Source organism: Rhamphochromis longiceps, linkage group LG5 (assembly GCF_057381845.1).
Source record: "Rhamphochromis longiceps isolate RC_006_pf linkage group LG5, R_longiceps_female_GT1.1, whole genome shotgun sequence".
Classification (NCBI taxonomy): Eukaryota; Metazoa; Chordata; class Actinopteri; order Cichliformes; family Cichlidae; genus Rhamphochromis; species Rhamphochromis longiceps.
In genome coordinates, this window is record NC_140561.1 from 33,285,187 (window position 1) to 33,306,719 (window position 21,533).

General features: G+C 39.9%; 1 long non-coding RNA gene across 1 annotated transcript; it reads right to left on the bottom strand.

The window, feature by feature from the left end:
• Positions 1-1,978: 1,978 nt before the first annotated feature.
• On the bottom strand, positions 1,979-21,202 carry LOC146670404 (uncharacterized). The gene is made up of 3 exons (XR_014911881.1): positions 21,123-21,202; positions 7,743-7,846; positions 1,979-4,577 (listed from the first exon to the last, which is right to left on the bottom strand). It is a non-coding gene; the product is annotated as an uncharacterized LOC146670404 (long non-coding RNA).
• Positions 21,203-21,533: the final 331 nt, after the last annotated feature.

The window sequence follows — 21,533 nt, forward strand, 5'->3', positions numbered from 1 at the left end:
ATACTTTTCAATCTCAAGATTGAGATGTTTTTATATTCTTCTCTTTTTTTATGTAATTTTTTGAATTATGCCGTCTCAAAAATTAATGCATGCCTTACACAACTTATAACAGAAAGCTTAATGCTAAGAAGCTGTGACTGACAGGACAGTTTCAACACCAGATACGGATTCAACTTCCCACAACGAAGGGTACAAACATGCCCCTCCTTTAGAGTTAATACCCAATGTTCTTTTTTTTTTTTTTTTTTTGTGTCCCGTTTGGATCTTTAGCCATCAGAATTGTTGTCTTAAGGCCAAGAAAGATGCCAAGCGGATTTATTTTACCAAGTGGATCATCATGGCCTTGCCATATTGGTCCATTTGATTGACCTTTATTATAATTATGAATTTATTTTATTTTCAGTTGCTACAAACGTGACAGACATGACTGGGGGATAGGACAGGGAGAAAGAATGAAAGAAAGAGAGGGAGAGAAAGAAAACCAAAGGGGAGAAGAGACGGTGAGAAGGGGGGGAAGAAAAAAAAACAAAACAAAAAAAACAAAACACCTGGGTCACCTGTATGGAGAAAAAAAACAGAAGAGAAAGCAAACAACAAAGAGCAACATAATAAAAAAAAACGGCACCATCACAATAAACTAGCTAGCAGTAGATATCAGTAGATACTAAATAATAAACGATATTGTGCAGCACGCAAGATAGACAGCGCACAATGTGCTTTGAGGCAGCAGCCAAGAAAGCTGTAGTCCGCGTCTGTGAATACCCGTGTGTACACCTGTGTGGATCAGCATGCTTGCATTCCAAAGGTTTCTCCATGTAACGATCTGCTATGGAGTGTGGGGAGCCACAGCCCCGTCCTCCAGGGTATGAAGCAGGTATGGAAGAGATCAAAACTCCAGACATCCAGAGGCCCCCAGAACACAAGAGACCAAGGAAGACCAACAGAGGGGCAGCCGCGCCACTGTCCCAGTAAGAGCTGAGGAGAGTCCCAGATGAGGGCTCACTCAGCAGCCGCGGAGCAGAAGCCAGGGGGAGTTGCAGTGACGCGCCCGTGAGCTCCGCCGGCAGCCAGCCGTGCCTGAGTGATCGAGCCCCAGGACGCCCACCCCTACACACAAAGAACCACCAACGCACCGACACCTGAGGGAGTCCGCCACTGGCAGGGGAAGTGGTGGTGGGTGGAGATAGGCCTCCAAACCTTGGAGGGCCTGAGGTGTCCCCAGAGAGGTGGCGTCTGATACCCAACCTGACATATAGACACAGACATACAGGCACACACAGACACAAACATCCATTCCCTCATGCTCTCATATGCACTCACTCCACACTCAACCAACGTGGAGACAGACATAAAGAGACGCTGTGCACACGATCACACTCCCCAAGCGTACTCTACGAACCGGGTCTAGGTACCCTTGCCCCTGGAGGGGGGAACTGCACCCAGACCCAGGTGGTGTTACCCTTTTCCCTGCGGTGGGGGGGGGGGGCAGGCCGCCCCGACTCCGCAGCAGCGGGGAGGCCCCACACTCCAGACCGCAGTCGGACGGCCAACTCCTCCTCCTAGCCCCCCCGCTCCAGCAGGCCGCAGAGAACGGGGGTGAGAGAAGACTCCAAACCTCCCTCCACCCGCTCATTGTAGTGTTGATGCATGTGTGTTCTAAGGTGCAATTAAAACCCAGGAGGGCATGGAGCTACCTGCCAGAGAGCAGCAGGTAAGCGCATGGTCCCTCCTGCTAGCCCTCAATGTCTACGTGTATTTAAAATTGAGAGGTGGGCAACGACGCCAGGGGTGAGGTGTACACCCTGATGGTAATTTGGACTCCGTGTATCGTGCCCACCCCCAAGATCCTATATGTATGTGTAATGAGAGTGTGAGTAATGTGAATGTCTAAGTTGTGGGATAAAATTGAGGCAGAGGCAGCCAGAAGGGGACGGGGGGGGGGGGGGGTAGCCTCCTCTACACCCTGGTGACATACCCCTACTCCAAGGCCCTCCATGTGTGGGTGGTTGTGGTGGAGCGGGAAGAGAGAGGCAGCTGGAGATGGGGAGGGAAGGAAGGGAGGGGCAGGTGACCCCTCCCTGGGGCCTGCTCCCCCGCTGACCCCAGTAGGCACTCCCATACTCCACGACCCGCCAGGGAAAGGGGGCCCAGGCCCATCCAGACCGGGGCCCAGTGCAGCAGCGCCCCCCGGCCCCACAGAGCCCGGGACAGTCCACCCAACCCCACCACAGAGAAAACTGCACCCACCCCACCATCCACTCATCTTCCAGACTACATAAGACAATAGACGCCCAGGCTGAGATCTTCCTCCACCTCTCCTGTATCTCCCCCTCCTGCAGAGAGTTCCCGAGGAGAGGAAAGCTCCTGCAAGATGTGACAATCTCCCCCACCAATGTTCTTATCCAGGGTGTAAGTTAATAACACAAAATATTGCCACTATCCATAAAATCATTACTTAAAACGTATGTACATATATACATATATGTATATATTACATAACTATATTACGTAGTTTTTACGTAATACCCTTATTTGTAACTGCCCTCAATTAGTACACCTGTGTATTTTCATAACAGCCTACAATGCATTGTAATTGGATGCTTGCTGCTCCTTCAAGTTCCTTAAAACCCCTGATAGGACAAGGTCATTCCACAGAAGGGAACTCTCTTGTACACTCAAGATGAAGATAAGTGCTCTGAGATTCCTCATTCTTACAGTTCTGTTCAAATTGGCCCTTGGTATCCTCCCTGGGCACAATCATTATGTTAGCATAAAAATGACTTGGTCAGACGCCAGAACATATTGCAGAGAGCACTACACTGATCTGTCTTCAATCAACAATCAGGAAGAAGAAGATGCACTGCTTCAACTTTTTTCACTTGTTCATTCAGATTCAGAGGAAAAAGATGATGCATCACTTCAACAAGACAGTTGGATTGGCCTCTACAGTGATGACCATGACACTTGGAAGTGGTCAGGAGGAACAAATGCATCTTTCTTCAACTGGACAAAAGGGCATGATGCAGCTGCAAACACAAAATGTGTTGTATTCAGTCAAGCTGGCTGGCTTAAAAACAACTGTGAGAACAAATTCAGCTTCTTCTGTTTTCACAACAACATGGTGTTGGTGAAAGAAAACAAAACGTGGGAGGAAGCACTCGATCACTGTCGCAGCCAGAACATGGAACTGGTCAGTTTACTTTCTAAGACAGCACTTGTTCAAGTCCTGCAAACAAGCAAGGCAACGGAGACTGACCATGTGTGGATCAGCCTGCGCTACCTAGCTGGCACCTGGCTGTGGGTGGATAGGGCCATTGACGACCAGCAGTCTAGAATCCCACAGGAGCTGCCTCAGTGTCCCACCTGGACTCACCGTTGTGCAGCCTTCTCACTGAGCAAGCAGCGTTTGGACAGCTGGGACTGTGCAGACAGGCTGAACTTTATCTGCTACTGTAAACCTTTCCATCTGTTGTAGGATAAACTGTGTCAGTGCAGTGTGATATACATATAATCTATACTACGAAATCACATATCAGCTCATATAGATATATCTATGACTTTACAAACATAAATGGATTATGTTGTTCTAAAATGTAATGTGCATGTAAATTGTGATGACAAAATAGTCATCAAAGTCAGTTTCAATACTTACTAAATTCCATGAAATATACGCCGATAGTTGTTTGTTGTTCTGTTCTTTTGTCTGTTTATGTGTTGTAACAAAAGACATTCCAGATTTTGGGATAAATAAAGTATATCTTCTCCTGTTATGTTGCCTTACCACAATTGCTTGCTTAGTATTTACTTTTTTTAAATTACCAACAAATTAGAGGAACTGGGAATGGAGGAAGATTATTTCTATAAGTATATCTAGGGCTACTTTGAAAAAGATCCGTAATAAAGCTCTGGCCACTTTGAATCCTATCTGTATTTATGCTACTGACTCAATTAAATGCTGATAGTACAAAATTAAACTTCAGCAAAAATTTTCATACTCATTTTGTCAAAGTCACAGGAAGACACATGAGAAAGGCAAATAAGTTGCATGTGGGTCTGGAGCCACACATTTAAGACCTTAAACAAACAAGTAAAATAAACTACTTCTTTGTATTCTTTAAAGTTATTGAACACTCCACCACAAAAACTGATGACTTTAAATGTGCAGTAAAGTGACAGGACAGTTCCACTAACACTAGCTCATTTAATATTTTAATGCTTGTATAATTTTCAACTGGACTCTATGAACAATTCATGTAAAAGTAACACAATTTTTAAGCTTGATAGAAAATGCCCCCAAAACAGTTCAATCCCAGATGAGACCAGATTGAGGAAAATGGTATCTGAGAGATAAGTACATATTTCTATCTGTATCGTCACATTCGCATTCAGTATATTAAGACAAAAGAAAATCAGTGACTATTGAAATTTTATGTACAAAGGCAGAAAAATACACAATTTCAGACTCACTACTTGATGTCTTCTCATTATTTGATCTTAATGGGTAACACAGATAGCTGGAAATACTATCCGTTCAGCATGAGCTTGGCTCGGCGTGCACTGAGCTTTAAAATCACAACCTCGGATAAAAACAAAACAAAAAACATGTGCCATATTATACTATGTAGTTTTTCATTTAATTAAAAAAAAAAGTCAAATTTCAAAAGTAGTGCATGAAAAACTAAGTACACCTCAAGATTCAACAACTTATAGAACCACCTTTTGCAACAATAACACTTTACCTTTTCTCTAGGACTTTTAACAGTCTTGCACATTGTTGTGTAATGGTCTCACATTTAATGTAGAAGACTTTCATATATAGAGGAGTTCGTGGTCACCTGACTGACTGTAAGTTGCCTGGACCTTTAGTATCACTGAGGTATAAAAAAATGTTGCCAGGCTATTCATGTTATATAAATTTGACATAAAAATGACAGTTGCTTTAGTGATTTAGACTTTAGCCTAGGAAACAACAAAACCCCTTTAACTGAACACTGGTCACAGTTTAATTGCTTTAGACTGACAAATATTTTTCTGTTTTTATGGTTGCATTAATGCACTGCTGATGTTTTTTTTAACATATTCAATATTTTTCTGTACTTTCCATCTGCATAGGAAAAAGTTCAATTTTTATTTTAATTAATCCACCTATTACTTAGCTGAATTTTTATATGCAGTTTTTGTGCAAAAAAAGTCCAGTGTTAGCCTTGCAGTATGCTTACACATTTACTTCCATCTATAATAAATTGCCAAAAACATATTTTATCCCTAATGTTATCGCAGTCAATACAATAGTATTTGACAAAAATGGAATAACTAAAATTCTTATTTTTCTTCCTGTTATTAAGAAGAAGAAAAAGAATTCTAGTTATTCCATATTGATCAAATTCTTCAAAATAAAGGCAATGAAAGGAGTTTAACAGTGGTCCTGTGATTACATTATGCAGGGTTCTCAGTCATGCTACCTAATGAAATGCAAATCAATATTTTGACTAAGGCAGTGCAGAAAGCAGCCTGCATGACTAAATGCTGTAGTGTAAATTTTCATAGTTAAAAGCACAAATGAAAAATCCAAAACATTTCATTAGCAGACTGCATGGATTAATAGTCCTGAGTTTGCATGTGAATTACACGGAGGGCAACACAAAACACACTATTTTCAATCATTTTCAGTCTCACCAGTTTTTTTTCTGTTAAAATTGAATGTTTTTTTTTTATTTATCTAACACGTTTATGTTTTCTGAAAAGTTAAGGGAAGGCCAACAGAGTTTTAGAAACCTGATGTCTGCAAATCAGCTTAATGCTGAGAAGTTAACCCTGGTTGACAGGCTAGTATCAACATCACATTCGAATCCGAGAACCAAAATCTGCGTATTAAAAAACAAACAAACAAACAAAAACTTCTGAGCAACTAATTAATGCCATAATTTCCCACAGAGAGGGCAGAATGATACCAATTTTTTTCTATTATCAGTCCTGAATGAGTAGCACAGATGACTGGGAAAATTTCAAACAAAGTCAAACCCCTTATAATCATTAGTTAATACTTTCCATGCAGCCTTATTTGTGAATGCCATCAATTAATTTCAGTACACCTGTGCATTTTCATACCAGGCTAAAATGAACTCTGATTGGATGCTTGCTGCTCCTTCAAATGCTTAAAGTCCCCAACAGAGTTAAGTCATTCCACAGTAAGAAACTAACATCCACTCAACATGAAGATAAGCACTCTCAGATTGCTTATTCTTATGGGTCTCTTCAAGATGACCCTCTGCACCTACTTTGGTACTAATTATTATGTCAAAGAACGAATGACTTGGTCTGACGCCAGAAAATACTGCAGAGATGAATATACTGATCTGTCATCAATCGGTAACCAGTATGAAGAGGAATTATTCATCAGTTACATTTCCTCTTTGGCATCGGTACAAACATTGTACTGGATTGGTCTCTACCAGGATGACAGTGATAACTGGAAGTGGTCAGGGGGGACAAATGCATCTTTCTTCAACTGGGATCCACAGGACCCTATAGATCCTAATAACAGATGTGTTGTAGAAAACCAAGCTGGCTGGCGTAAAAAGAATTGTGAGGACAAATTCTTCTTCTTCTGCTTTAAGAGCCACCTGGTCCTGGTGAAAGAAAACAAGACGTGGGAGGAAGCACTCGAGCACTGTCGTATAAAGGGCATGGAACTGTTCAGCTTGCGCTCATATTCTGATCTGATTCAAGTCATGGCGACAAGCAGAACAGCCGAAATCAACAACATGTGGACCAGCCTCCGCTACCTAGCTGACAGCTGGCTTTGGGTGGATCGTATCCTTGCTGATCACCAGGCCAAGAACCAAAACGAGATGCCTCAGTGTCCCACCTGGACTCACCGCTGTGGGGCCCTCTCACTGGATGAGCAGCACTTGGTCAGCTGGGACTGTGCAGACAGACTCAACTTTGTCTGCTACAATGGAGCTTGAATATTTGCATAAATGTAATGCTGTATTTTGCTACACATATAATCTTTAATATAAAATGCATATTTGCGTTGATAACGATATATTCAAGTCTTTGCAAAAAGATAGATAGCAATCATTATTGTGAAGTGTTTTTGATCCAACTGTAATGCACATATAGAATCTAGAATTTCCCTTATATAAAATTAAATAGTTAACTACCTTTATTCTAGGACCTTCCATTGTTTTCTTTCCTCATCATGTTAATTACTTCCAAAGATATTCAAAAAAGATTGTTATGTTCAAATAGATAATAAACACTCTTAAAAGACACTGTATGTTTTTTGTGACGAATTTAACAAAACGCTAGACATGACATGTTACCTTCTGCTCGTTTCTTGGTCTGTGGTACCCTGAAGATGGTATACTTGGTATCTCAGATGAGAGAAAATCCACCGATAGTCTAGCTCATAAGCTTTTTTTAATGTATTTCTGATATATTCTCATTTCATTTGAGTTAGTTTTGCAAATACACTACATTTTAGTTGATGTTTCAGTGCTTTCTTATTTTTAGTTCGGTTTACTAAAAGTTTAAATGTAGCTTTAGTTAACAAGTGACCTGACAGTGTCCAGATACACTGGAGAGCGGGCTTGCATGTGTGAAAAGCCTGACTTCATATGTGTTTTAATGTGCAGCCACAGCAAATTAACCACTGCTGTCATTCTGATGTGACCTTTATCAGCCCTTGTTGTTACATGCTGACAGCCCTTACATGCCTACTGTAATGGTTCACTTACCCAGCCTGCCGGGCTTCACTCCTCCATTGTCTGTGCTGCTGCTGTAAAGCCGTGAGGGTGGAAAGGTTAGTGGAGTGTTGGCTGGCAGCAGATCAGCAATGACTCTAAAGAAGACCACATCAGTCCATCATTGCACATATCAAAACATGTTACTTAAAATCTCTCATTCTAGCTCGCAGTCAAACCCAAAGTTTATATCCTCTTTGATTTAGTTTAATTTAGTTTAGATTTAAAGAAGCTACAATAAATTAGTTTGTGTTTGATGTCTTTGTAATTTAATGTGACAGTTGTCCTATAAACATGACACAATGTGCAAAACCAACCTATATTTTCCACTCTGTGGATGACCTAACAGGGGATGAGAAACCAGGACCAGTAGTCCCTTTGGTGGGCCAAAGTGTTCAACCTGTTCCACTATATAGAAGAAAATGTGCAATAATTGCAAAGAAGGAATATATAAGTTTGTATGTAGGTGTGTACGTATTTTGTGTTGCAAGTTGGTAAGAATAGTGACATCAATAGAGTTACTGTAAGAACTGCAAACTATATGTTGAGCAGGAGTCTGAATCATCACCACAGTTTTACTCACTTCTTACTGACAAACACATCAGCGATGTTCTGTAGACCATAGTGGTTACACTGATGAGCATCTCTGTAATGACTTTAGGTCATAAAGCTAAAAAGGGAACTTATTTTTCTAAAGAAACCCCAGGCTGCTACGGATAGAATGAATTAATTAAATGTGAATGTTTTCAGATTGTACTTAATCTTCTGAACATTTAAAGAAAGCAAAACTATTTATTTTTTAGGTTATTGGACAGTAGTTTCAGTGTTCCCATCTACAACAGATCAAAACTGAAATCAGTTTGATACCACTGAGCTAGCCTTTCAGATGATAGCTGTGTCTCCATCTACTGGGAATTTGTCCTTCAGTCAATTATCATGCTGCTCTTAAACAAGAACTTATATCAAACTTAGAGAGGTTGTATTTAAACCACATAGCTGCCCTGGTAACACTGCTGAGACTAAAACAGATTTGTTCTCTTACAAATTAATAATATTTTTCACTTTTTCTCAAAAACAAGAACATAATTCGGAAGGTGTAATAAAAATCAAAATAACCGAGTCTAATCAAACAGCTACCACTTTAAACATACATACCAGGATGGCTTTGTTTGTCTGTGTAAGAGTGGGATCTTTAATTACTTTAATAACTAGTCTCAGCTGCCATAAATATCCCACCAAAACATAAGCTACATGACAAAACAATTACCGTAAAGTGCAGTGAAGTAAAGCAGTGAATCACGTCAGAGTAATGGTTGCTACGGGATTTGTGACGTTTACCGCCTAAATTAGAATGAATGTCTTCTTCGGTCTGATAATAACCGAACTATACAAACTGCAGTAGCTCCAAAGGCAGATACAGAATCACACAGTCTATGGTTTTGTTTTTACCATTTGAGCAGCTCCTTGCCCGAATCTTGGTATAAAAAAATATAGCATGTTTATAGGATAGAAGTCATCTGTTACTCACAAAAGATGTATAGTGAATGTCTAGAATTTCACTTCTGATATAGTATAATGCACCCATAAAAATAACCTCACGGTACCAAGTCACTATTTCATGAATATGGTGCCATCTATCGTGACACAATGCTCATTGCAATGTAGACGATTGTTTTTTTGTTTTTTTCTTGTAACCTTACAACTTACTGCAGGATCAGTTGTGTTACAAAACATTTTAGGAGGTCCCTTTACGAAGAAGAAAAAAGGGGTGGGAGGGGTGGCTTTAGTCTTATTAAGAGAGTACTTCAAAACACAAGGCCATTAAATTAAGCATTCTATATAATTTGATGTGGATGTTAATATAACTTCGTCTGTGTGTAGCAGCTATGAAATATATTACTTAAAATGATCATGGTTCATATCTTTTTAGCCATTTAAAATGTAAGCAATTATTGCCTGATAAAGTATAACCCAAGTCCACTTTCGTGCGACATTAGCGGGAGTAGGGCAGAAGAAAACAATTTTTGAAAAGCTATATAATTTATAGAAATGCGCCCCACCCCCCAAAGGTAAAGTGTACCAGCGATTTCTACTCTTTATATCTAACATGATAAATATCCTTTATATATTCTACTTGCTGTTTTCATTTTTTTTCGTAACAGCCTCTCGTCACGACATCTGGTATCTGCGTCAGTGGGAGGTAGTTTACGGTAAAACGGCGACCATTACCATGTGATTTCACCGATGTTTGTAAACATGCGTCAGCCACATGTGATTCTGGCGATGACGAAAGAGTCTCCAGCCGCTTGGCCAATCAGTAACCGGGGGAGTGTCAGGGGCGGGGTTCTCGTCTTGCGCTATGGAAAATCGTTAGGGGAATACACTGTGATAACGCGCGCTCTGAGATTGATAATGGCGACAGTAACGTCGAAACCTGAATCAGATGGACTGATAGTTCAGCGAGGACCGGGTCTGAGTGCCACCGGCCGGGAAGTGAGTGACACTCCTTCGCCACGGGAGGAAGACAGGCTTGGGATAAACACGTAAGTTATTTATGCTATTACATGGCCAAAGCGACATAATACTGCGTATGTTGCGTAGAGAATACCACTATGTAATTCATAACCACTGGATTGCTGGATGAAAAGGTAAGAATAAAAGCCCAGGGGTGCTATCGTGAGAGTGTAAAGAATGACGAAAGAAAATAAAAGTCTTGCTTTCACAGTCTTATAGGCTAGGGCGCGGAGGCTTGATGGCAAAAAGCGGTTTTAAACACTTTTGTAAAATCACGGTGCTTCATCATCGATATGACAACAGGTAAATTAAACTGCGTCAGCGCGAACTCCGACAAGCCACTTGAAATCCAGTGGGAATTTCCGCTGCGATGGTTGAACGTGCTGCGAAGGCATAACAGCGTAGTTGAGCTCATTCCGAAACTTGACTTGTGACTGTTTTTAACGTTAAAATGAGGATGTAAACAAAGCGTGGTGTCGACAGGGATGGCGTGTCAAGGAAGAGCTCGGAATAGGATGCTGCGCAAGAGATGGATAGTGCGTAATCCTGTTGTGGGAGAGGACGATGTTACGCAGTTCGTATTGGCACGATCATTAAACAGCCAGTGGCCTCATTTTTCATTGTGTTGTCATCATTAAAGTGCAGTTTTGAATAAAGACTAACGTACATATACGTGTTGTGCTCTTATTTGTGGGATTTGAGAGGAAATAAAAACTTGAGCGTTTAGTAAGCAACACAATGGTGACGCAGCTTGATTTGTGGGTTAGGTATCAAGCAACATTTGCTGCGTCACAGAGATCCCAGGAGGTCCTTAATAGTAACCTGGGAGTGTGCACTTGATCTTTCAAAAACAAGCTGTATGTCCAAAACATAGGGGGTGCTATTGAGTAATACAATAGCTGGCAATATTATTTGCTGTGCAGAGATGTTGACACACAGGTATTTTTCCTCTCGAATGACCACTCGGTGTTTTTCCTCTATCTCTGGGGCCTACTAAACCCTACGCTATATTGGTGGCATGGTCAAAGATAACCGGATTATAAAACTTAAATAAATTACTCACAGCCTTAAGCTGCTAGTCATAGTTTTGCAATCTTCGCTGTTACTGTAAATTGGAGCCATTTAGCAGATTTGTCACACTTTACTAGAGCTTGTAATGTACCCCTGCCAGAGCACAATAGGACACTGACACGCTTGATGTGATAACAGCGTTGTTGCTGTTGGCACTGAGGCGGCTGGTCACTCCTACCTTCCTTATGACCTCAGTGAAGGAAGGTGTGGTCCCTCCTACTGCTAACCTGTCAAAGGGACAGAAGATAAGGTGCTTCGTTGCCTCTCAGAGACCAGGTGAAAATGAGACACACAGGCAGAGCAAACACCATCCTGTCAAGTGGATTTGTTCACTCAATGGTGCGAAACCACTGACAGGGAAATGGAAAGCGAGAGGAAGACAAAGAAGGGGAGGGGACCTTTTGAACTTTAATTATGTGTACTGAATAGAAACTTGACTCCCTAGGGAATGTCATTATGGTCGTTTTAAAACTGAGGTAGAAGTTACGGGAGAAAGCACAATCTGATCACCAAAGGAGGAGGGTCGGGGTGGCCTCACAGCAAAACATCACAAAGGCTCATTTGCATTATCTTGAAAATATGAATCAAGTAATATATTCTGAATTAGGTTTTAAAGGCTGCCAGAGGTCATTCGAATATTCTTCTCTGGTGTGAGAATCAGGCCCCGTGTAGTCGTAATGTTTACCACGTCTTAAAAGGCTGACCAGCAGAAGCGACCCACTTTCACAGACAAGGAAACGTGACCTCAATAGTTACTTTGCAATTCTTTTGGGGGGAGGCGATGGCTCTCAAGTCAAACAAACAGAAGCCTGCAACCCAGTTTTATTCAGACTTCGTGGAGAAATTTCACAACAGAGAGGTTACCAAAAACTACTACAAAACAATCCCTCTTTTAGAGCCGGAGCAAATGCAATTCAGCTGATTCGGCTGGTCCAAAAATGGATGCGGCAAAGAGGTGCTTTTCAAAGACGAGAGAGGCCGTGTGAATCCATTGACGGATGTGTTTACAGCAGGGGTCCAGCATCACCTGTAGCCCACATAAGCCTTCAGAGAAAATAGTGAGCGACCCACTGCCTCTTAAAACAGATCCCTCCTACACACAGATTACAGAATAGGAGGTGGCACAGAGCCGAGAGATGACAGTGCTAAATTTAAACTTGGAGCACTGCTGGCCTTGCCAGATGATGATGTATTAATAGATAAGTGTGAGGCAGCATTCATTTGCAGGTATTGTTAGCTGCTAGTACCTAATGTGCTGTGAAAGAGGCAAAAACAGCTGGAACCCACAAGTCTACAGGCACCTGCCATCATTAAATGCCTCCATATTTCTTGTTTTTAACTACTGTAAATACTTACGATTATTTGTGTTTTTCAGTATTTTTGTCCAAAATAACTTATCAGCAGGGAACACTAACCTGGTTTCACCTCTCTCAGAAAGTGAAATCTAATTTGTTTTTACAGCCATGTTTAAAATATTTTAAATCTGTGTATACTTTTCTCTCTACTTGTTTAACTCATAACCCCACTCTTGTTACCACCATGACATCAGATATTTCCCATCCCAACAAGAAGAGTAGGAGCCAGGACAACGTGATAAAGTGTAAATCAAGTCTTCCGCCTGTGGCATTCCCATTTATTCCCACCAATTGTGCAGCAGATCCAATAAACAAAGTGTCAGGCTCATCTGAACGCGTTACGGCTCTAACCTCTCTAAACATTTTTCAATTTGTTGCTCTGAAGTGAAGGTGATGCAACATAGGAGGAGACATCCAAGTTTTATAAGATCCAAATATTTGGAACTGTTAGGACATTGTCTGTACAGGAAAAAAAATCAACAGCAGATGAGGTCTAATAGTTCCAGACAGGTATCATGTGATTCTTTTTTCCTTTTTTTTTTTTTGCCTCAGCTCCTTTAATGGCAGTAAATCAAAAAGCAGTGAATGTCAACTTTAAAGTCAAATTAAAGTAGCTCTCCAATGTGTTGTGTACTCCACATATATACATTCACGTCTGTGAACCAAAATATTCTGTAGGTTTATTTTAAGCAGCCCAATTGTTAAGGGTGGTTCAAAAACACATCACCTCGATGAGTTTGCCCCTCTCACTCCCGATAAATTAGGACCTCTAATCTGTAAGAGGATTAACCACCTTCCCTGTTTACACGTGCACACAAGTACACAACCCCTCCCCCCACTGTCACACGCACACGGTGTCACACATATGTAGGCATTCGGCATTCATTTTACGTCACCTGCTCTAATTTGGCCCAACCCAGTGTCTCTCTCTGTGACACATTAACAGTCTGCTGAGATTGGGATTGTGTGTGTATCGATATATCCACACACACGCACTGGGACACAGTTATGTTACCTGTAATCCTTTTTTAAAGCAGTTTGCCTATGATTGTAAAGGTAAAGGTGGTGATTGCATGCATCTTGATATTGTGATTCAAATTAAACCACTAGTTGCGTAACTCAAACCGGAGTGATGCGCCTTTAACAAGCCGTAGATGGTCAGGTGACTTGGCAGGGGGAAAAAAACTGCTTCGATGCTGAAAGCAGCTTCTGCACACGCAATAGATGGCGAAAAGAGCTTGTAGTAAAAAGAACAAGCGATCAGGACAGACGTAGATACAGAGTTCAGGGCTAGTACTGTGGCGTGGGAGGAGTCAGAATAAACAGGGCAAAGACGGATGAAAGGAGTGTCGCGGCCTTTAGACTACACTGTCTGCCTGAGTTACTCCTGAAGCTGGTACTGTATTCATGTAAATACCGTGAGTTCCTGTCAAAACCAATAGCTTTGCATTTTGTTTGGACACAAATATATATCTGCATAATAGCACTTGCCACCATATATTCCCTATTGTTTTTTTTTTACAAGTGCCAGTATAGTACAACTGCTTTTGTTTGTGAATACAAGACATTAAACTACAAGTGAGGAGGATTAGAGATTCACTGACAGGGAAATTATGCCTGAAAAACACATGATGGTTTTGGGATTAGTTTCTACGTCACATTTTCCCATCAGCAGAACGCAGTGAGCTGATATAGTGCAGGATCATGCCAGCCTTTTCATGCTCGACCCACATATAGAACGTGGTGAGTTTTCACTTTATTTGTCTTGGTGTTGTGCTGTATTTCCAGCAGAAACCAGGAGCAGCAACAGAGAAAGTCTCAAATGAGTTCCCTATGGACATTATGTACTCTGCATACCTTATAGGGATGAACAATAGGAGTTCTTACTAATGAATACTTACCTATTTCAGGACCTATTTTTCCCATTTTGCACCACAGTCAACTCCACTTGGACCAAGAGCAGGACTGGATGCCTGAGGCAGACCCAGGAGAGGCCACAGTATCCTATTGTGCATTACAAAGAAGTCCACAGGGAGCTGCAGCGATCTATTTTTCCACAGTATGATTCATTGACAATTTTTGTTAGAGTTCGTTACTGGTGCCAAGCTGCTACTGTGCCCTTTATTACATTGAGATCACCTGATGCTCTCCTAATGCAAGATACTGAGCTGCTGTGTCATTCTGAAGTGTTCTGTCCATCAATCATTTTGTTGCTCTCAGTGTCTGAATTTTCCTGAGTCTGGAGTTCTTATTTAAATTTGTCTCCACTTGGAAAGTTTTAATTCTAAAGTAGCGACTTTTTAGCTTGAATCTTTGAACTTAAATCAAATGTGTCTGTAGCACATGTTGCACATATTCAGTAAGCTGTACTTAGCATAAAGAGTCAGTTTCATCATAAATAAGGAAAACAGTTCTATTTTTTGTTTCAAAGTCATTATCTAAAAGTTAAAGGGATGTCCATCAAAAATGCTTTTATGTAATTTCAGCACCACAGCACGAGTTCTCCTTCTGAAAAAGCCACAGATCAGTGCCTTAAAAAAATGTTTTTCTCCATAATGTAGTCAAAACAAAAAGCTGTCATTCGTGAAACTAGTGTTACTGCCATTTCAAAGGGCATCATTAATTACATTGGGCAGGTGGCTATGACTTCAGGAAAGAACATCTGCCTAATGGGAAATTTAATTAGTATTATTTTTATTTGTACACAAATCAAATTTACTACCTTGTGGGCTGAGGTGCTTTGACAGTATTAGAACAAATCAGTTGCTAAAATGAAAATTCAGCATGTTGATGAACTTCATTGTCGTCTCATTCTCAAACACAAAATGTGCCAGAAACTCTGCTTTGATTTTGTGTTCCCACAGACACTGGACAAATCAACTGTAAAATGATGTGCTCAAAGTGGTTACAGCAGTGTTTCTATTTATTTTATTTTATTTTCTAATTTCAGATGAGGACATGCCTTCAGACAATGGATTCTCTCAAAGTTATCCTCCCCAGGGAACTGGTTTCAGATGGTGTCTTAGAGTACAAAATCCCATCTAGCACCATTTGAAATCGGTGTTCTTGAGTGGGAACACACTTCGGGAGTGATGTCACTGAACCATATTCTTCATTAGGTTGACAGAAAGTTTACTGCATTGTTTGTGTCATAAATTTAGATGTAGCTCCAGATTTCTTGTACATTTCTCCATGTAATATTCCAATCCTAATGCTCAGTAAATCAGAAAAAAACACCAGTTTGATCCCAGTTCTCTGACCACTAGACCCCCCTCTCCCCCTCTTACCAAGGCTGACCGTTTTCCTCTGGTGTTCAGAGTTTCCATCATGTCTAGCACCATTTGAAATCGGTTACAATGTGGAGGGACTATCAACAAAGATTTTGCTTCAGTTGCAGATGGAATTCCACTAAATGGCAGCATTGCTCTACAATCTCCAGAATTGTCCAGGCTTGCCAATAAAGAATTCTTGAAGCAGTATATTATTTTAGGGTCTTTGCCTTATGATATAAAGCCTGTTGAGGCAGCTGTTGTTGTGATTTGGTGTTATATTACTGAACTGAACTGACAGTGAAAGATTTTCTGAGTAACCCTGTTCATTCAGGAGACCAAGAAGAAACGTGCAGGGTGAAGCAAAACTTTTTGAAAGGATTAAAAAGGAAAAAAGACCCTTTGCCATGTTCCAGTCACTCAGCCATGTTATCTGCAAATTACAGACATGTCTTCTGAGTTTCTTCCAAGAACATAAAAAAGGGATTATATGCTTCAGTGGTTAACTGGTCCAGATGTTGTGGTATAGGGTTCATGTAGTTCTTTAAAATGTACATCTGTCCTTTAGTCATCGAAACTGTGTATTGCATTTAAATTATGCACATGACAGTTTTTCTAAACAGTTTTAGCCTGACACTAACACTATCAATATTATCTAATTATGTGTAATATATTTTGTTTTTAAACTTTTTGGATTAATTTAGTAGCAACACCATACTGTTTTTAGGGAGAGAGAAGCTCAGCATCAGCCGCTGAATCATTTTTTAATTATAGCCTACAGTTTATCCAGTGTTCATGCAGGATTTGTTTTTCTTGTTTATGAGCTTTAAGCTAAATTATTGCATGTAATCATATAATACGTGCCTGACAGACTCTCACGCGCTTCATTTACCTGGACACTAGATGGGGAACAAGAACCAGTATTAGCCTAAAACATTAAGCCACTAAATGGCAACCTTTTCACCCTCTACACCTCACGTAGCTGACATATGCATTAAAACTGGGGTCTTTTTGAATAAATTACTGAAAATTCTTAATTAAAATTTCTGAGTGATTAACCTCACCTAAGAGGGTTCAGAAATGCATAATTTGAAAAGGTTAATAGTAGGTTGCCAGGAATCAATCTAACCACTACATAAAGATTAATTTAAGTCTGTATTTACATCACAAATCAGACTAAATTGACCACTATATAGATATTCTTTTCTCGTTACCCACCTATTTACACTTAAAGAGTCATATTTCATACTATATTATGTGAAGTATCAAAACTGACATGATAAAAAAGTGCACAGGCTGCCAATGAGAGTTTTGCTTTGTTTCTGTCTGACAACAGCTACACTCCAATTGAATTTTGCTCTTTGTAAGTATGGGGAGATACTGTCTTTAAGAATTATATCTAAAAGAGCTACAGAATGATTAATTATAGTCACTGACCAGTCAGGTAACACACTTATTACAGTTCAGTAAATGTTAGGCAGGATTTACTATTAGGTTCATGAATTACAGATCTGCCACCACCTCTAACATCCTTTGCTTATGTGGAACCACCAGCTGAAAGGTCTCTACTGCTTCCCAAATCCTCCTCTGACATTTTCTCTTAACCGAGAGTAACAGGGTTAGCCGCTAAGTGGTGTCATCTAACACAGCTTTTTATTGATTTCCCGCTGCTAGCCTTATCAAAAAAAGTGTGAAGTCTAGGTAAAATAAAATTGCATGAAAGAGGCTACTGAAAGCCTGTCATCCAATGGGGTAAATCTCAATTTGACCTTATTTTCATCTGTTGTGTCTGGAAAGAAGGAAACCAGGGAGATGAAGCCGTCATCAGAGTGAGTTTCTATATCAACAGCAAACAAAAACATACTTCACTTACTTTACTTCCACTATAAAGAAAAAGTGAGTCATAGGGAGTTTGTTAAACATGACGTCAGCTGCCTCATCCATTTGTGACCAAGCCCTGTTCTGTGGTCTAGTAAGACTAGTATCACTGCTTGCTTAAAATGATATAATTTGCCCCTGACCTCAGCAGCTGCAGGAAGAAAACTGACAAATGACAGATTGGTCATGGCAGACACGATGTTTAGAAGCACTGCAGTCATTTTATTACCAAGACAACACTTATGGACTAAGAAGAGAATATCGTAACCTCTTAAAAATGAGAAGTTGTTGTCATTAACTTAAAAAAACAAAACAAAACTTGGCTTGTAAAGCTTTGATTAGTCTGGAATCACCACTTGTTTACAGCATCCAATGTTAACTAACATTAGCAAGCTTCAGATATCTGTCACCAAAGCTGTTTGACAGTTTAGTTCTGTATTTATACTAATGTTAATGTTAGGGACTATTGCAAAAACAACTTGTAAGGCATTTCATCAAGCTGAGTCTGTTATCTGATGAGCGGGCTCACGCAGAGCACAAAGGCAGATGGAAACAAACAATTTCCTTTAGCCTTTACTCGCTAAAGTACAAGTCAAAATCCAAAAAAGAGGCAAATAAAGCAGAAACCTCGATGACAAAATCATATGCACCTGAAAAACTGGGAACAAAGCTAGGTGGAAAAAAGGAAAGGGGGGAAAAACAGTAAGTAAAATCAAAACAACAGACAAGAGAAAGGTTCAAAGTAAAACAGAAAGTGGTCAGAGGACAGCTGAGACAGAGATAGGAACCCTAACAGTAAGAATGAGAAAAAATATAGAAACAAATATGTAATACGGTCCAAAACAGAAAAAACAACACCTCAGAACGATGACAGCTTCTAAAGAAATTGTATTGACATTTGGCACACTAAAAGTCAGTGTGAAATGGTGGGCAAGCGTCCTCGCCCTCTGAAATCCACAAAGCTGAGCCAACTCTACTGTTAGAAAAAATATGGAGGGAGTATAACCTAGACTCCCTCTATAACCTATAACCTATGCACAAAACTCTTGGGTTGCATTTAACTGTTTAGACTGAGCATTTAATGCTGAGAATGTCCACAGTTTGTAAAAAGTTGTACAAAAGCCTTTAGAGAAAAAAATGCTTCTGATTAGAAGCAACACTACACAAAAACTATTAAGTCTCATTGTAAGTAATATAAGTACATCACAAGTGTTAATATAACTAACAGTAATGGTTTCCATATTGTTGAATGTGCTTGCAGCAAAAGCATGTAAACATTTACAGTGTGATACAGATGGTGGGGCATCCCTGTTTAACATCTGTTTTTTGTCTACTTCTCAGTCCTCAGTGGGAACCATTTATCTCGTCTTCAGCTTAAAGATTTCCATCCGCCCCACTCATGAGAACAATTTTAAAGAGGGGTTTCCTCATTCTCCTTTCCACCACAAAACAGTTATGCCGAAGCCACTCTCTAATTTCCCACCATATTTTGTGTAGCTGTGGAAGTGCTTCAGACAACACACGTGAATCATAAACAAAAGTATGCATGCCCTCTCTTCCTGTTTGGCTAGTGGTTTACTTCACAATTACACATTTTTATCAGGCTGACGTTTTGCCTTTTCTTGTTTACCTCATGTGTAAAACTGCATCATTTCCACTGTTACAGTGCTCCCACCCCCACCCCAGCTTTACCATGTTGCTGGAAAATAACTACCCAGTGCCCCTCATCCGCAAAAACATTTCCTCCCCTTTGTGTTGTGACATAATCCAAAAATTAATTATGATCTTAAGAAGTTCATGTGATGGGAGCCAGCCTAAAGCCCACTTGTCCATTTGATTTAAAACTTGCTAAATAAATGTTTGATTTTTTTTTGACAATAACATAACAAGCTTATGAACTAAAATTAATAATGTCTGAATTTCTATTATATGAACAGAAAAATAAAGAAAACTATTAGGAAACCCACAAAGAGGATGAAGAGAGATAACAGGACCACATCTTTTTTCTTCACAAACAGGACAAAAGCTCATGGAAGTCTAATGGAAAATCAAGAGGAGCTAATGGAGTTACTTTTAAGTATAACCTTATGCATAGCACATGGAACTCAGAAAGCCAGGGTTTTATCACTTCCTTCCTTTATTTTTCTTTCCTGTAAATCTGCTTTGCAGTTCTTTTTAAAGATTTTCTGACAGTGACAGTTTTTTTAAGGTTTTATGACAGTGATGATACATAGTGAGCTGCTATGGGTGTGGCAGGTCAGTGGAAAAACAAAGTTAAAGAGTAGGCAGAATAAATGTTACACATTTTGGTGAGTGGAACACTTGGTCAGACACGAAAGACAACCAGCTTGTTTTCTGTTTTCACTTGTTTTTCCAACTTTCCATTCGTTTTTGTACTTCTGTATTTGTTATTTGATTGTTAAAGCTACAGAAGAGGGTCGGTAAAGTTGGCTGGTCAATATATGAAAATTAGACAGAAAACTGTTTTTGTTAACTGCACAAATGAGTATTGTTGAAAATCACAAGACTGGTGGGAATTAAAGGATCAAGGCTGGTAATTAAAGGGTAAGCCACTTTGATGACAACTAGGTGACTAAGCCTTTTAAAAGACTGGCCAATATTGTGAGTTCCTCATGCGTCATCCCTCCCCAGACGCTGGATTTGTCATCATGTTGTTAGAGGGTTTGTTGTAATATTCTGTTCAAAGGAGAAGCCCAATGAGATTCTTCACTCTTAATCATGATAGCAGCATGGCTTTAGGGGTGGTAGTATTGGTCTGAAATTGTTACAAAACTTTTGATGGATGGATGATTAAATTGTGCAAAGGCTTTAGGTGCCAGGAAACAGAATTACTTCGACAATCCAAGGAATTTTCTTTTCATTTCATATCTGTGGTTTTGTCTCAGTTGGTGGATGGTTTGCAAAAACAAACATGTCTCTGTGTTTGTTTGTTTATTTGTCCCCCAACTCCTGCTAGGAGTTAAGCAACCACACTTGTCACACATGCAAATCTGAGGCCCTTGAAGGTTCGTATCTATATCAAATCTTATATAGCATTACTGTGTTGCCTAACAACCATCTAGCAATGAGCTAAATGGGTCTGTTTCTTTATGCACTTATATAAGGATTGTCATTTTAATTTCATGAAAGTAACATCTCTTTAAAAAACAGAGTACACGTCCTATTAACTGCCTAGTAATGAGATAGAATGACAAATTTTTAGCATTTTTAGCATGTACATTTCTCCATGTAATATTCCAATCCTAACACCTATTTTTTTTCCTTACCTTCTTTTTTTTCCCTGAGTATATTAGTCGCCACCCAAAGTCCAGCACCCTGAGAGATATACGAGCAACAGAAAGAGGACAAAGTTTATTGAGTGTAAGAGCCACAATTTAAGACAAATCATGGAGCATCTGTGAATACATCAATAAGACGGCCCCTTTAGATGGCTGCTCCAGAAATGCCTCGGGCTACTGAAGACAGACAGTGATGTGTGCTATGGGGGATTGCATTTATTTAATTTTTTTTTCCTGCAGAGGCATTTTCAGTTGTTTATTTGTCACATACTGCGACTGAATGTCTCAGTGACGTGATTTTTGTTTTGCTCAACAAACAAGGGCTTCAAAGGAAGAAAAACTTTTATAGGACAAAAATTGTTAGTTTTGTTTTTGTTACAATAAGAAAAACAGACTCCT